This window comes from Pleurodeles waltl, chromosome 6 (assembly GCF_031143425.1).
Source record: "Pleurodeles waltl isolate 20211129_DDA chromosome 6, aPleWal1.hap1.20221129, whole genome shotgun sequence".
Classification (NCBI taxonomy): domain Eukaryota; kingdom Metazoa; phylum Chordata; class Amphibia; order Caudata; family Salamandridae; genus Pleurodeles; species Pleurodeles waltl.
Window position 1 is genome coordinate 467395297 of NC_090445.1, and position 14696 is coordinate 467409992.

Here is a 14696-nt window from a genome sequence, read left to right on the forward strand (position 1 = left end):
CTATGAAACCTTAGAAGAGCAAACTGACATAACATAAAGATTACTAACCCTAACAATGAAAGCAGACACTGTGAAATAAGAAATAAAAACGATCTGAATGGCTAACACCCCCCTTCTTGAGACTATCTTCGCCGAGATTTGGGTGTGATTTAGGTGGAGCGCCTCCAACGACACTGCCGTTGTTTCTGCATTTAGCCGCACCCCGTCCGAATCGGGTCGGCTGTGTTATGTGCGCATGCGCACAACTGTGCGCATGCGCACCGGCGATTTTGACAATTTCGCCGTCTGGAACTGCTCCCCTCAACGGGCAGTTCTGTAGCACATGCGCGCTTTAAATTTTTAACGAGGATGACGCGCATGCGCATGCGCGTTTTGCATTTTAACGCTCGGCATTGAAAGGGGCACAACGGATTGCGGTCGGAGCAGCAGTACCGCGTTACAGACTCGTCGGAGCGGCGCTACCCCTTCTTTAAGGTCAGTACTCGTGCCGATTATATATTCTATATATATAATCTCGGCTTTCCTCTTTCAGTGACTTTCTTTTGTGTCACTGACCTTCTCCTAGTTACCTGTTCCCGAGCTGCGTCACGGCACCTCATTGGGCCGTTAGAAGCAGCTCGGGACGCCGCACGCATTTTGTGAGCACTAAATAAATGTCAGTTACCGCGATTAGCATTATGAAATGCGAGCCTCTGTTTAGGTGGGGCCAGGCGCGGAGGCATGAATGTTACTGTGAGTAGGGTGACCACCTGTTGGTTATTTCCACGGACTGCCTGTAATTTGGCCTTGCCGCCCGTTGTCCGCAATGAAAGGGTTAAGGGGCGGTATTTGTCCATAATTTTAGCCTTTCACCAAAAGGACAACGGAGGCAGGGCCAAATTACAGGCAGATTAGTTTCCCCAGCTGGACTGTAAGGCAGGGGGTCTCTTGTGCTCCGAGGCAGGGAGGGGCAGATAGATAAGACACTGCCTTCTTGCCAGGGGGTCTCCTTCCCTGAAAAAATGCAAACGTGGGCAACTGGTAAATCTGCAAACATAAAGGGGCTTGAAAACCTGCATTGACTTTAACCAAAGGAGTCACTTGAAGTTTTCTAATAGCAAAGATATTTTCTTTCAGAGAGATACTGTAATGGTGTTCCAAGGTGAGCTGTGGAGTGGGTGGTTTTATTAGACTGTTATAAATAATGTTAGTATTAGGTATAAACTATATATTAATCAAATCTGTATTTGAAAAACACTTTTTTTTAAATTTAACTGGAATGTATTTGCACATTTTGTAGCAGCCTATATTATGATGTAATTGTATTTATATAACGTTTACTACCCCCGAGGAGGCATCAGTTGCATGTTTAAAACAAGGACTTACACATTCACAGTTCTTTCAGGGACATCCGACCTCATAGTACTAACAGGCATTGGCAAAGCCAATAGGTCTTGTCTACGCAAGAGTTATTGGCTTTGCCAATGTGTTTTGACCAGAGTGGCTGCTGTTTAGCATGGCTATAAGTTAGTGGCGTGAAGTTCATTTAGAGTACAGTGCAGTGGGGTACTGTGCAGTTGTTTATAGTGCATTTGCGTAGAGTGCAGTGGCATGGGACAAAGTAGAGTGGAGTAGAGTGGTATACAATAGAGTGGCAGAGTGCAGTAGTGTAGAGTGGTGCAGTGGCATAGAGTGCAGAGTAGACTTGTGTGGCAGAGAGTGCAGTGGCGTAGTGTTGAGTGGTGCAGTGCAGAGTTGATTATAGTGCTGTAGAGTGCAGTTGCGTAGAGTGGAGTGATGTAGAGTGGCATAGAGTGCAGTAGCGTAGAATGCAGTAGTACAGAGTAAATTGCTGTACAGTGGCGGAGAGTGCAATGTTGCTGAGTAGAAGGTAGTGGTGTACAGTGTAGTTTAGAGTGCAGTGGCATGTGGTAGAGTGGCATACAATAGAGTGGCAGAGAGTGCAGTAATGCAGAGTGGTGCAGTGTCATAGAGTGCAGAGTAGACTCGTTGCAGAGTGCAGTGGCGTAGAGTGGTGCAGAGTATAGTGCCTAGAGTGCAGTGGCATAGGGTGCAGTGATGCAGTGTAGTGGCATAGAGTGCAGTAGTAAAGAATAGTGTGGTGTAGACCTCCGACCTGCTTTAGGTCTAGAGCTCACCCCCCACGTCCGCAGCACCACCCTGCTGTCTCGTGCCCCTGACCCCCGCCCACGCTGCTGCTAGCGTGTTCGAGGCCCTCCTCCACCCGCAGGCATCCTCCTGCGCCCCATCCCTGGTGTCTAGTGGGCTCTGTTTAAGCTTCACTGGACCCGTGTGCCGCTTTTCGACGTCCTGTAAGTGTTTTTTCCTTTTGTTTCAGCGCCTTGCCTCCTTGCGCTTCTGCCCCCGATGTGCCCCTTCTGATTGCTGTACCCTGATTGTAATTTGTGCCAGAATTGTATTTTGTGACTGTTTTTGAACTTTTCCTTACTGTTTGTGCCTTGCTTTTTTCCCTGTTTTTTTTGCCCCTTGGGCGCTCCCCCTTGCCGATCCACCCTTGCCGCTGCCTCCCTGCGGCCCGCCCCCCTCGCGCCCCCATTCGCCGCTCCCTCCCGCCCCCCAGCTGCTCCTCCCTCCCGCCTCCCTTCTTAATGGCTGGCGCAGCACGTCGCGAGTGAGCGACCTCTGACCTGCTTTAGGTCTAGAGCTCGCCCCCCACGTCCGCAGCACCACCCTGCTGTCTCGTGCCCCTGACCCTCGCCCACGCTGCTGCTAGCGTGTTCGAGGCCCTCCTCCACCCGCAGGCATCCTCCTGCGCCTCATCCCTGGTGTCTAGTGGGCTCTGTTTAAGCTTCACTTGACCCGTGTGCCGCTTTTCGCCGTCCTGTAAGTGTTTTTTCCTTTTTTTCAGCGCCTTGCCTCCTTGTGCTTCTGCCCCCGTTGTGCCCCTTCTGATTGCTGTACCCCGATTGTAATTTGTGCCAGAATTGTATTTTGTGACTGTTTGAACTTTTCCTTACTGTTTGTGCCTTGCTTTTTTCCCTGGTTTTTTCGCCCCTTGGGCGCTCCCCCTTGCCGATCTACCCTTGCCGCTGCCTCCCTGCGGCCCCGCCCCCATTCGCCGCTCCCTCCTGCCTCCCAGCTGCTCCTCCCTCCCCCCTCCCTTCTTAATGGCTGGCGCTGCGCGTCGCGAGTGAGCGACCTCTGACCTGCTTTAGGTCTAGAGCTCGCCCCCCACGTCCGCAGCACCACCCTGCTGTCTCGTGCCCCTGACCCCCGCCCACGCTGCTACTAGCGTGTTCGAGGCCCTCCTCCACCCGCAGGCATCCTCCTGCGTCTCATCCCTGGTGTCTAGTGGGCTCTGTTTAAGCTTCACTTGACCCGTGTGCCGCTTTTCGCCGTCCTGTAAGTGTTTTTTTCTTTTTTCAGCGCCTTGCCTCCTTGCGCTTCTGCCCCCGTTGTGCCCCTTCTGATTGCTGTACCCCGATTGTAATTTGTGCCAGAATTGTATTTTGTGACTGTTTTTGAACTTATCCTTACTGTTTGTGCCTTGCTTTTTTCCCTGTTTTTTTCGCCCCTTGGGCGCTCCCCCTTGCCGATCTACCCTTGCCGCTGCCTCCCGCCCCCCAGCTGCTCCTCCCTCCCTCCCCCCTCCCTTCCTAATGGCTGGCGCTGCGCGTCCGTGCCTGGATTGCGCCCAGCGCCACCCCCCCCCTGGTCCTCACGCCCCCGCATCCCCAGCCTTCGCTACTCGGCCAGCGAACTCCTCGCCCTCAACCCTGGCCCATCCACAGCCTGCTTCCAGGCCACCCCGAAGCACACCAAAAGACCCTTCTCTTGCCGCACCGGCAAGTTCACCTGCAACAGAACAACGAAGCCTACAACAACCAACACCAACCACCTGAACTGCATCCTCCTCAACACACGCTCCGCACGAAAGCACGCCATCCAGCTCTGGGACCTGCTCGACACCACCGCCCCAGACGTAGCCTTCCTAACCGAAACCTGGTGGAACGACTCCTCGGCCCCAGACATCGCCATCGCCATCCCTGACGGTTACAAGAGCACCAGAAGAGACCGCACCAACGGAATCGGTAGAGGGATAGCCATCGCCCACAAATCTACCCTCAAGATCCACACCCACATGGGAGACACCCTCAAGACAGCCAAACACCTTCATTTCCAGATCCACACGGACCCCAACACTACCCTCAGAGGAACCCTCATATACCGTCCTCCAGGACCAAGAGCCCCCTTCAGCGACACCATCTCCGACCTCGCAAGCACCCACGCCCTCGCCTCAACAGACTACATCCTCCTGGGAGACCTCAATTTCCACCTGGAGAACAACAATGACGCCAACACCGCATCTCTGACCACCAACCTCTCCAACCTCGGACTCAGACAACTGGTCAGCACACCCACCCACATCGCCCATCACACCCTTGACCCACTCTTCTCTGCAAGCAACCACATCTCTTTCAGCCACACCTCCGAACTCCACTGGACCGACCACCACTGCGTCCATTTCACCTTCAAGAAAAACACCGAACACCACCGCACCCCACTACCGCCTCACCGCCGCTGGGGAAAAGTCACCATAGAAGAACAACTAACCAGCACCCTCGCCAAAAACCCACCACCCGACCCCACAGACCCGGACTCCGCCGCCATCAACCTCCAACAATGGATCCTCAACTGCGCCAACATCCTAGCACCACTCAAGAGACCCACCGTCAACCAAGAAAAGAAAAAACCAGCCTGATTCACAGACGAACTGATCACCTCCAAACGCAACTGCCAGAAACTCAAGAAAAAATGGATCCTCGAGCGCACACCCGACAGCCTTGCAACCCTCAAGGAAGCCAACCGCGAACACCACCAACTGATCCGACTCGCCAAACGCTCCCACTTCACAGAACGCCTTAACAACCACGCACACGACTGCAAGGAACTTTTCTGCATCGTGAAGGAGCTCTCCAACCCCAACGTCAACGACGTCCCACCATCCCAGAAACTCTGCGACGATCTCTCCACCTTCTTCTATCAGAAAATCGCAGCCATCCACAACAGCTTCAACACCTCGCCTCCCCTGACCCCCACCCCCAACAACTCCTCCCACGCCGACCGCCTCACCACCTGGACCCACGTAGACGTCGCCAAAACCCTAAAGACTATGAAGTCCATCCACTCAGGATCTCCCTCTGACCCCTGCCCACATCACATCTTCAACAAAGCCGACGTCACCATCGCCCCCCAACTCCGCAAGATCATCAACCTTTCCTTCAACACCGCTACCTTCCCGGACAGCTGGAAGCACGCAGAAATCCAACCCCTCCTCAAGAAACCTAAGGCTGACCTCAACGATCTCAAAAACTTCCGCCCGATCTCCCTCCTCCCCTTCCCAGCGAAGGTCATCGAGAAGATCATCAATGCCCAGCTCACCCACTACCTCGAAGACAACTCCATCCTAGACCCCTCCCAATCCGGCTTCAGACGCAACCACAGCACAGAGACTGCACTCCTCGCCGCCACAGATGACATCAGACAACAAATGGACAATGGCGAACTTCAGCCCTCATCCTCCTAGACCTCTCCGCTGCCTTCGACACGGTATGCCACCGCACCCTACTAAATCGTCTCCACGAAGCCGGTATCCAAGACAAAGCCCTCAACTGGATCTCCTCGTTTCTCTCCGGCAGAACACAGAGAGTCCGACTCTCACCCTTCCGCTCCGAAGCCACCAACCTCATCTGCGGCGTCCCCCAAGGCTCCTCGCTAAGCCCAACGCTGTTCAATGTCTACATGTCCCCCCTCGCACAACTGGCCTGTCAGCACAACCTCAGCATCCTCTCCTACGCCGACGACACCTAGCTCGTCCTCTCCCTGACCAAAGATCCTCACATCGCCAAAGCCAACCTCCACGAGGGACTGAAATCCATCGCCGAGTGGATGAGCAACAGCCGCCTGAAACTAAACTCCGACAAGACGGAAGTCCTCATCCTCGGTCGCTCTCCCTCGGCCTGGAACGACTCTTGGTGGCCCACCGCCCTGGGCCCCCCACCCAGCCACGCACGAAACCTCGGCTTCATCCTTGACTCCGCTCTCACCATGTCCAAACAGGTCAACGCAGTCTCCTCCTCCTGTTTCAACACCCTCCGCATGCTCCGCAGAATCTTCAAGTGTATTCCAACAGAAACAAGAAAGACGGTGACCCAAGCCCTCGTCAGTAGCAGACTCTACTACGGCAACGCACTCTACACAGGCATCCCAACTAAAGACATCCAACGACTCAAACGCATCCAGAACGCATTTGCCCGCCTGATCCTCGACATACCCCGCCGATGTCACATCTCCCACCACCTGAAGGACCTCCACTGGCTCCCCGTGGACAAGAGGATCACCTTTAAACTCCTCACCCACGCACACAAGGCACTACACAACACTGGACCCACCTACCTGAACACCAGACTCAACTTCTACGTTCCCTCACGCCAACTCCGCTGTGTCAACCTTGCCCTCGCCATCGTCCCCCGAATCCAGCGCAAGACCTCTGGTGGCAGATCCTTCTCCTACCTCGCCGCCAAGACCTGGAACTCACTCCCGACCTCACTACGCCAGACCCAGGACCTCCTCACCTTCAAGAGACTCCTCAAGACATGGCTCTTCGAACGATAGCAGTCTCCCCCCGACCCCTCCAGCACCTTGAAACCCTAACGGGTACATAGCGCACTTTATAAATCGAATGATTGATTGATTGATAGAGTGCAGTTTTGTAGTGTCAGTGGAGTGGCACAGAGAACAGTGGCATAGAGTACAGTGGTGCAGAGTAAAGGGCAGCGGCATACAGTGCAGTTGTTTAGAGTGCACTGGCGTAGAGTACAGTGGCATGGGACAGAGCAGTGTCATAGAATACAGTGTGTATTGGTGCAGAATGTATTAGTACAGAGTAGAGTGGTGTAGAGTATGGTGGCGACCAGTGCAGTGTTTCTCAAAGATTCCAAAATTAAATGGCCAGTTTTCAGAGGATCTATACAATCTTGTATTGTCTGACATCTGCCCCATTACTGTTTCTTTCATGGCAAGAAGAGTGACCTTCATTTGTATTACAGACATTTGAGATAAGTAGGTGAGGTACTGGTTAGTTGAGGTACATCATCATACTTAGTATAACTCACATATAGTATAGCTTCCCTGTTAATATAGTTGATGTACAGTTAGCAGCTGAACTTAATTGTGTATGGGCAGTCAATTTCTTCTTTCAGTTAATTGGTTAGTCCAGTCTACTGGTATTTTGTACGAGCATCTATCCTATCTGCTCAGTTTATATTTTTTTCTGCAGGACATATTGTTACAGTGGCTCAAAAATGAGAATCAAATACAATATCTGTATGTATTTTGCGTTTTGCTTATTGTCAAATGTCCTTCTCTTAAGGTTCACCCCCAAATGTTGGCCTTCCTACTCTTTCTCAGACTTTTTCTTGTTGTCGGGCCTCTGAGCACTTTACCACTACTAACCAGTGCTGAAGTGCATGCGCTCTTGCCTTAAAATATGGTGATGTATGCTTAACACAGTTGGCATATTTCATTTACTTATGAGTCCCTAATAAATTGTACTTACCTATGCCCTTAATTTGTAAATTAAAGGCTACTAGTGCGCCCACAGTAATGATTGCGCATCCCAAGTAGTAGGTCAACATAACTTGCTTGTCATTCCAGAGTCTTTGTGTGCAGTTCTAAACTTCCATTTTGATCTGTCAAGTTAAATCTTTCCAGGTTCAAACCTTTATTTTTAAAACATATGTAACCCCTTTAGTGGGCCTGGGACAGATCAAAGGGCAGGGGCAAGTTGGACGTGTATTTTTAATTTTAACCTGTTGTGGTAATACAAAAACTATTACACTTGTCTTTCACCACCGCAAGGCCTAACTTTCACTTAAGCTAACATCAGGGTTACCTTGAAGCAGCCTGTCTAATTTCGAATTGAAAAAAACAAAATTTGGACTTTGGTGTCCATGGACTCGCAATTCAAAATCACAACTTATGGTCAAGTCTAACATTAATTTGTGTGGCTGAAAATGTCACATTAATAAATTTGCCGTTTCATTTTCTTAAATATTTACTGCCTACTGGCATGTCTACCTGTTTGGGTGGGTGACGCATCATCTCTTGTGCATTCCCTCCAGACAGGCACACGCCAAGGGAGCTCAGGTGTGACTGGATCATAAATATCCTGATGGCCCACCCTGGGCAGGATGAAATGGTGCAGCTGGCACATCTAAATGGGCTGGCTATTCTTTCCACACATGGATGCATAATCCCCCTTAGCGAGTCTGCAACTAGTCACTGCACTTCCTGTCCTATTTGCACTTTCTTCAAAGGCCTCTTTTTTAAGTCTCCCCCATTTCAGAGGCACCACTGGGCATAATAATTGGACCTTTTTTTTCCCTTTCACTTGCTGCTTTTCTGTCCTTTTTTCGTTTTTTCCCTCTTGTGTTTACCCCGCAATGCTGTTGTCCCAGCATCCCCACCCGCCCCATGCAAAGCACTTCTCCCACCTCCTTATCGCTGGACCACCGCCTCCATACCTCTCTTCCTTAACGACGGCCGCCACGCTAGTGCGCCACAGGGAAGCATGTTTGTGCATGGACGCCACCCAGCACCAGGGACCCTGGTTCTCACCCCTTCTGCTGGTTTAACGCAAGCACTCTACGTGCCCTCAACCCCATAAGATCATCAGCATGCCACCAAGCTGACCACATGTACAAACATGGATCATTTTCTTGCTGCGCCTGCTCCAGCATACTCCCAAGTACCACCTCATGATTCCTCACTGCTTCTTAACACATGCTCCCTCGTCAAGCATGCACTACAAGTCTGAGACCTCGACTCAACAGCTCTGGACGTCACCATCTCGCTATGAGTTGGATCACCCCTGCAGCTACCACGGACATTGCCACGGCCATTACGCACAACTACAAAATCATACACAAGGACAGAGCCAACCTTCCTGGAGGTGTCATTGCCATAATCTTCTAAAACAACCTCCGCCTTTCATCATCTAGTCACATTCTGTCAACGCATGAGCATCTACATTTCCACATCCTGACCAACCGAAACACCTTCCTACGTGGCACCCTCATCTACAGGCCACCTGCACCTCAACCCCAGTCTTTACAGGACATTGTCAACCTCATTGCCTCTCCAAGCACTCACTTCCTCCTGTTACATCCCACTCTGTGATCTCGATTTACAGCTTGATACCCTCAATGACCCCCAATACATCAAACATCCTGTACGACCCCACAATTCTCGGCGTCAAACAACTAGTCATCGTCCCTACCCAGAAACCCCTTCACATCCTCTACTCCATTCTCTCAGCAGGGGACAACCTCACCTTCATCCATACCTCCAAACACTGTTGGCTTGACCAAGTGCATCTACTTAACCTACTCAAACACTGCATGCCACCACATTCCCTAACCCCCTGGCAAACATTGGGGTATAGTCACGGAAGCACAGATCACCAAACGCTGTCAACCACTCCAATGAATCCGCAGACAAACTAAAGCACTGACTCTGAATGTGCAGCCAATGTAGCCCCCCTAAGGAAATTGGCATGGAATCTACATAGCAAAACTCCCAAGTGGTTTACGCAAGACCTACATCAATCCAAGCGCGCTTGCAGACGATTGTAATGCAAATGGAGCCTCCGCAAATCCACCAAACCGCACCGCCTGCAAAAATACTGACACAACGTACCACCAGAACATACGAGCCACCCAAAAAGCTGCAATTCAAGCATGCCTCAACACCAGCACTCGCAATATCAAAGAGCTCTTCATCCTTCACGAACCGCAGGGCAGAAACCTCATCCATCCCTCCCTCCCAAGACCTCCGCAACGATCTTCCCCACCTTCTTTCACTGTAAGAACTGGGACATCTACAAATGCTTCAGCATACAGAGCCCGCCTTCACCGCTTAGCACCATGGACCTTGCTCCTCCACCAGATACGAACTGCTGAACCACAATTACTGTAGAGGACTCCCAAAGAATAATGAACTCCATCCACTTGGGAGCACCCTCAGATCCATGCCCTCATCACATCCTCAAGCTTGTCATTCCCATCATTTCACCAGAGCTTTGCTGAACCATCAACCTATCGTTTAAGACTGCCACATTCCCCTCAGACTGTAAACACGCAGAAATCCGCCCGCTACTCAAGAAACCCAAAGCCGACCCTAGGTAGCTGAAGAATTACTGACCCATGTCTCTGCTCACTTTCCCAGCCAAGGTAACGGAAAAAGCCATCAACTAGGAACTCGTAGAGTTCCTCGAGAGACACTGTATCCTAGAACTTTCCCATTTCTGATCTGGAAGCAATCACAGCACCGAAACTGTACTTTTGGCCACCACCAACAACATACGCATCATACTGCACAGCGTAGGCACTGCCGCACTCAACCTTCTAGACCTCTCTACTGCATTCTAGACAGTCTCCCACTTCAGCCTCTGTGACAGGCTGCTCGACGCTGGCATCTGAGACAAAGCCCTGAGCTGGATCTGGTCCTTCCTCACCAGAGGGTCAGACTACCACCATTCACATCAGAACTTATATACTTGCTGCAGAGTAGCCCAAGGATCCACACACTGCCTGAAGCTTTTTAACCTCTACATGGCTCGCTCGCTAAGATCATCAAACACGAGGTAAAGATAGTCTCCTACGACAATGACACCCAACTGATCCTCTCCATGTCGGACGACTCTGCTCAAGCCAAGATGCATTTTCCCAATGGGAGGAGAGCAGTCTGCCCTTGGATGGACGTCAGCTGCCTCAAGCTCAACTCAGACAAGAAATGCTTGTGATTTCCTACACCCCATTCTGCCTGGAACGACTCCTGGTGGCCCCCCCACTCATGTTAATACCCCGCCCACATTAACCAATTGCGTAACCTGGCCTTTACCCTTGGCTTCTCTATCAATAACACAACAAATTAATGCTGTCTCCTCAACAAGCTTACACACCCTCTGTAGGAAAATGCCTCCTTTTTGCAGTCCACAACCCCCACCTACCCCAAACACTTTTATCCTGCTATTGATGCTGACTCTACTGAGTACTAAAGTGTGTTGAGATCCTGCTAACCATGCCCCACCACCAGTGTTCTTTCAGTTAAAATGTACCATTATTTCCCCAAATTGGGACACCCCTCGCACACAGATAAGTCCCTGGTACTGACCTCCAGGACCAAGAGCCCCCTTCAGTGACACCATTTCCGACCTCGCAAGCACCCACGCCCTCGCCTCAACGGACTACATCCTCCTGGGAGATCTCTACTTCCACCTGGAGAACAACGATGACGCCAACACCGCATCACTGACCACCAACCTCAGACTCAGACAACTGGTCAACACACCCACCCACATCGCCGGTCACACCCTAGACCCACTCTTCACTGCAAGCAACCACATCTCATTCAGCCACACCTCCGAACTCCACTGGACTGACCACCACTGCGTCCACTTCACATTCAAGAAAAACACCGAACACCACCGCACCCCACTACCGGCACACCGCCGCTGGTGAAAAGTCACCGAAGACCAACTAACCAGCACCCTCGCCAAGAACCCACCGTCCGACCCTACCGACCCGGACTCCGCCGCCATCAACCTCCAACAGTGGATCCTCAACTGCGCCAACACCCTCGCACCACTCAAGAGGCCCACCGTCAACCAAGAAAAGAAAAAAGCAGCCTGGTTCACAGACTAACTGATCATCTCCAAACGCACCTGCCAGAAACTCAAGAAAAAATGGCTTCTCGGGCGCACACCCGACAGCCTCGCAACCCACAAGGAAGCCACCCGCAAGCACCACCAACTTATCCGACTCGCCAAACGCTCCCACTTCACAGAACGCCGAAACAACAACGCACACGACAGCAAGGAACTCTTCTGCATCGTGAAGGAGCTCTCCAAACCCAACGCCAACGACGTCCCACCATCCCAGAAACTCTGCGACGCACTCTCCACCTTTTTCTACCAGAAAATCGCCGCCATCCACGACAGCCTCAACACCACACCTCTGCCAGACCCCACCCCCAACAACTCCTCCCACGCCGACCGCCTCACCACCTGGACCCACGTAGATGACGCCGAAACCCGAAAGACCATGAACTCCATCCACTCAGGATCCCCCTCAGACCCCTGCCCACACCACGTCTACAACAAAGCCGACTCCACCATCTCCCCCCAACTTCGTAAGATCATCAACCTATCCTTCAACACCGCAACCTTTCCGGACAGCTGGAAGCACGCCGATATCCAAGCCTTCCTCAAGAAACCCAAGGCCGACCTCAAAAACTTCCGCCCGATCTCCCTTCTTCCCTTCCCAGCGAAGGTCATCGAGAAGATCGTCAACGCACAGCTCACCCACTACCTCGAAGGCAACTCCACCCTAGACCCCTCTAAATCCGGATTCAGACGCAATCACAGCATCGAGACTGCACTCCTTGCCGCCACAGACGACATCAGACAGCAAATGAACAACGGCGAAACTTCAGCCCTCATCCTCCTAGACCTATCCGCCGCCTTCGATACGGTCTGCCACCGCACCCTACTAACTTGTCTCCACAAAGCCGGAATTCAAGACAAAGCCCTCAACTGGATCTCCTCTTTTCTCTCCGGCAGAACCCAGAGAGTCCGACTCTCACCCTTCCGCTCCGAAGCCACCAACCTCATCTGCGGCGTCCCCCAAGGCTCCTCGCTAAGCCCAACGCTGTTCAACGTATACATGGCACCCCTCGCACAGCTGGCCCGTCAGCATAACCTCACCATCCTCTCCTACGCCGACGACACCCAGCTCATCCTTTCCCTTACTAAAGATCCACACACCGCCAAAGCCAACCTCCACGAGGGACTGAAATCCATTGCCGAATGGATGAGAAACAGCCGCCTGAAATTAAACTCCGATAAGACGGAAGTCCTCATCCTCGGACGCTCACCCTTGGCCTGGGACGACTCCTGGTGGCCCACCGTACTGGGTCCCCCACCTACTCCTGCCAACCACGCACGCAACCTCGGCTTCATCCTCTACTCCGCTCTCACCATGTCCAAACAGGTCAACGCAGTCTCCTCCTCCTGCTTCAACACCCTCCGCATGCTCTGCAGAATCTACAAGTGGATCCCGACGGAAACCAGAAAAACTGTGACTCAGGCCCTTGTCAGTAGCAGACTTGACTACGGCAACACACTCTACACAGGCATCCCAGCAAAAGACATCAAACGACTCCAACGCATCCAGAACGCATCCGCCCGCTTGATCCTCGACATACCCCGCCGATGCCACATCTCCCACCACCTGAAGGACCTCCACTGGCTCCCCGTGGACAAGAGGATCACCTTTAGACTCCTCACCCACGCGCACAAAGCACTACACGACGCCGGACCCGCCTACCTGAACAACAGACTCAACTTCTACGTCCCCCTCCTGCCAACTCCGCTCTGCCAACCTCTCCCTCGCTCCCCGAATTCAACGCAAGACCTCCGGCGGCAGATCCTTCTCCTACCTCGCCGCCAAGACCTGGAACTCACTGCCGACCTCCCTGCGCCAGACCCAGGACCTCCTCACCTTCATGAAACTCCTCAAGACATGGCTCTTCGACCGATAGCACTCAGGGCATCTTAGAAATGCCCCCTGTATTTTACCCAATCCTTCAATGCAAGACTGACTGGTCTGTGCCAGCCTGCCACAGAGGGACTAGTTTCTGACCTCCTGGCGTGAGAGCCTTTGTGCTCTCTGAGGCCAGAAACCAAGCCTGCACTGGGTGGAGGTGCTTCACACCTCCCCCTGCAGGAACAGTAACACCTAGCAGTGAGCCACAAAGGCTCAGGCTTCATGTTACACTGCCACAGGGCACTCTGGCTAGTGGAGATGCCCGCCCCATGGACACAGCCCCAACTTTGGGCGGAAAGTCCGGCGGAGATAATGAGAAAAACAAGGATGTGTCACCCCCTCAGCCAGTTCCACCCCTAAGTTGACCAGAGCTGTAGTGACCCCCTCCCCCTCCTTGGAAAATCCTCCATCTTGTTTTGGAGGATTTACCCAATAAGGATAGGGATGTGCCCCCCTCCCCAAAGAGAGGCACAAGGAGGGTGTAGCCATCCTCAAGGTCAGTAGCCATTGGCTACTGCCCTCCAGCCCTAACACCCTCCTACACTCAGTATTTATGGGCGACCTTGAACCCAGGATTTCAGATTTCCTGAAAACCTAAAGGACTGCTGACCTCAAAACACCAGTGGAGAAGATGGAGACAACAACTGACTTGGCCCCAGCCCTACCTGCCTGTCTCCAGACTCAAAGAACCTGCAACAGCGACTCATCCTGCGGGACCAGCGACCTCTGCCAACTCGGGGTACTGCCCTTCAACCCAAAGGACCAAAAAACTCTAGTGGATATGGGCTCTGTCAAACAACAAGGAAGAAACCATCTTTAAAGTGACACCCACCTCACTCCTGAAGCGTGAGTCCCCACCACTCTGCACCAACGCCCCCAGCTTGTGTCCAGAGAAACCAACATTGCAGCGTGGACCCCCAGGTGACTCCAACGACGTGGCCACCCTGAGACAATCTCCCTGCATCCCCACGTGAAGCCTGCAGAGAGAATCCAGAGGCTCCCCCTCACCGCAACTTCCTGGTAACAGAGATCCCAACGCCTGCAAGAAGCACTGCCCCTGCAGCCCCC

The 14696-nt window shown here is 52.4% G+C and overlaps 1 long non-coding RNA gene across 1 annotated transcript in view; it reads left to right on the forward strand.

The window, feature by feature from the left end:
* The first annotated feature begins 349 nt into the window (after positions 1-349).
* Positions 350-14696, forward strand: part of LOC138299905 (uncharacterized) — a 62451-nt gene continuing 48104 nt past the window's right edge. Inside the window, exon 1 of the long non-coding RNA XR_011204846.1 lies at positions 350-474. This is a non-coding gene — a long non-coding RNA (uncharacterized lncRNA). The remainder of the gene's footprint in view (positions 475-14696) is intronic.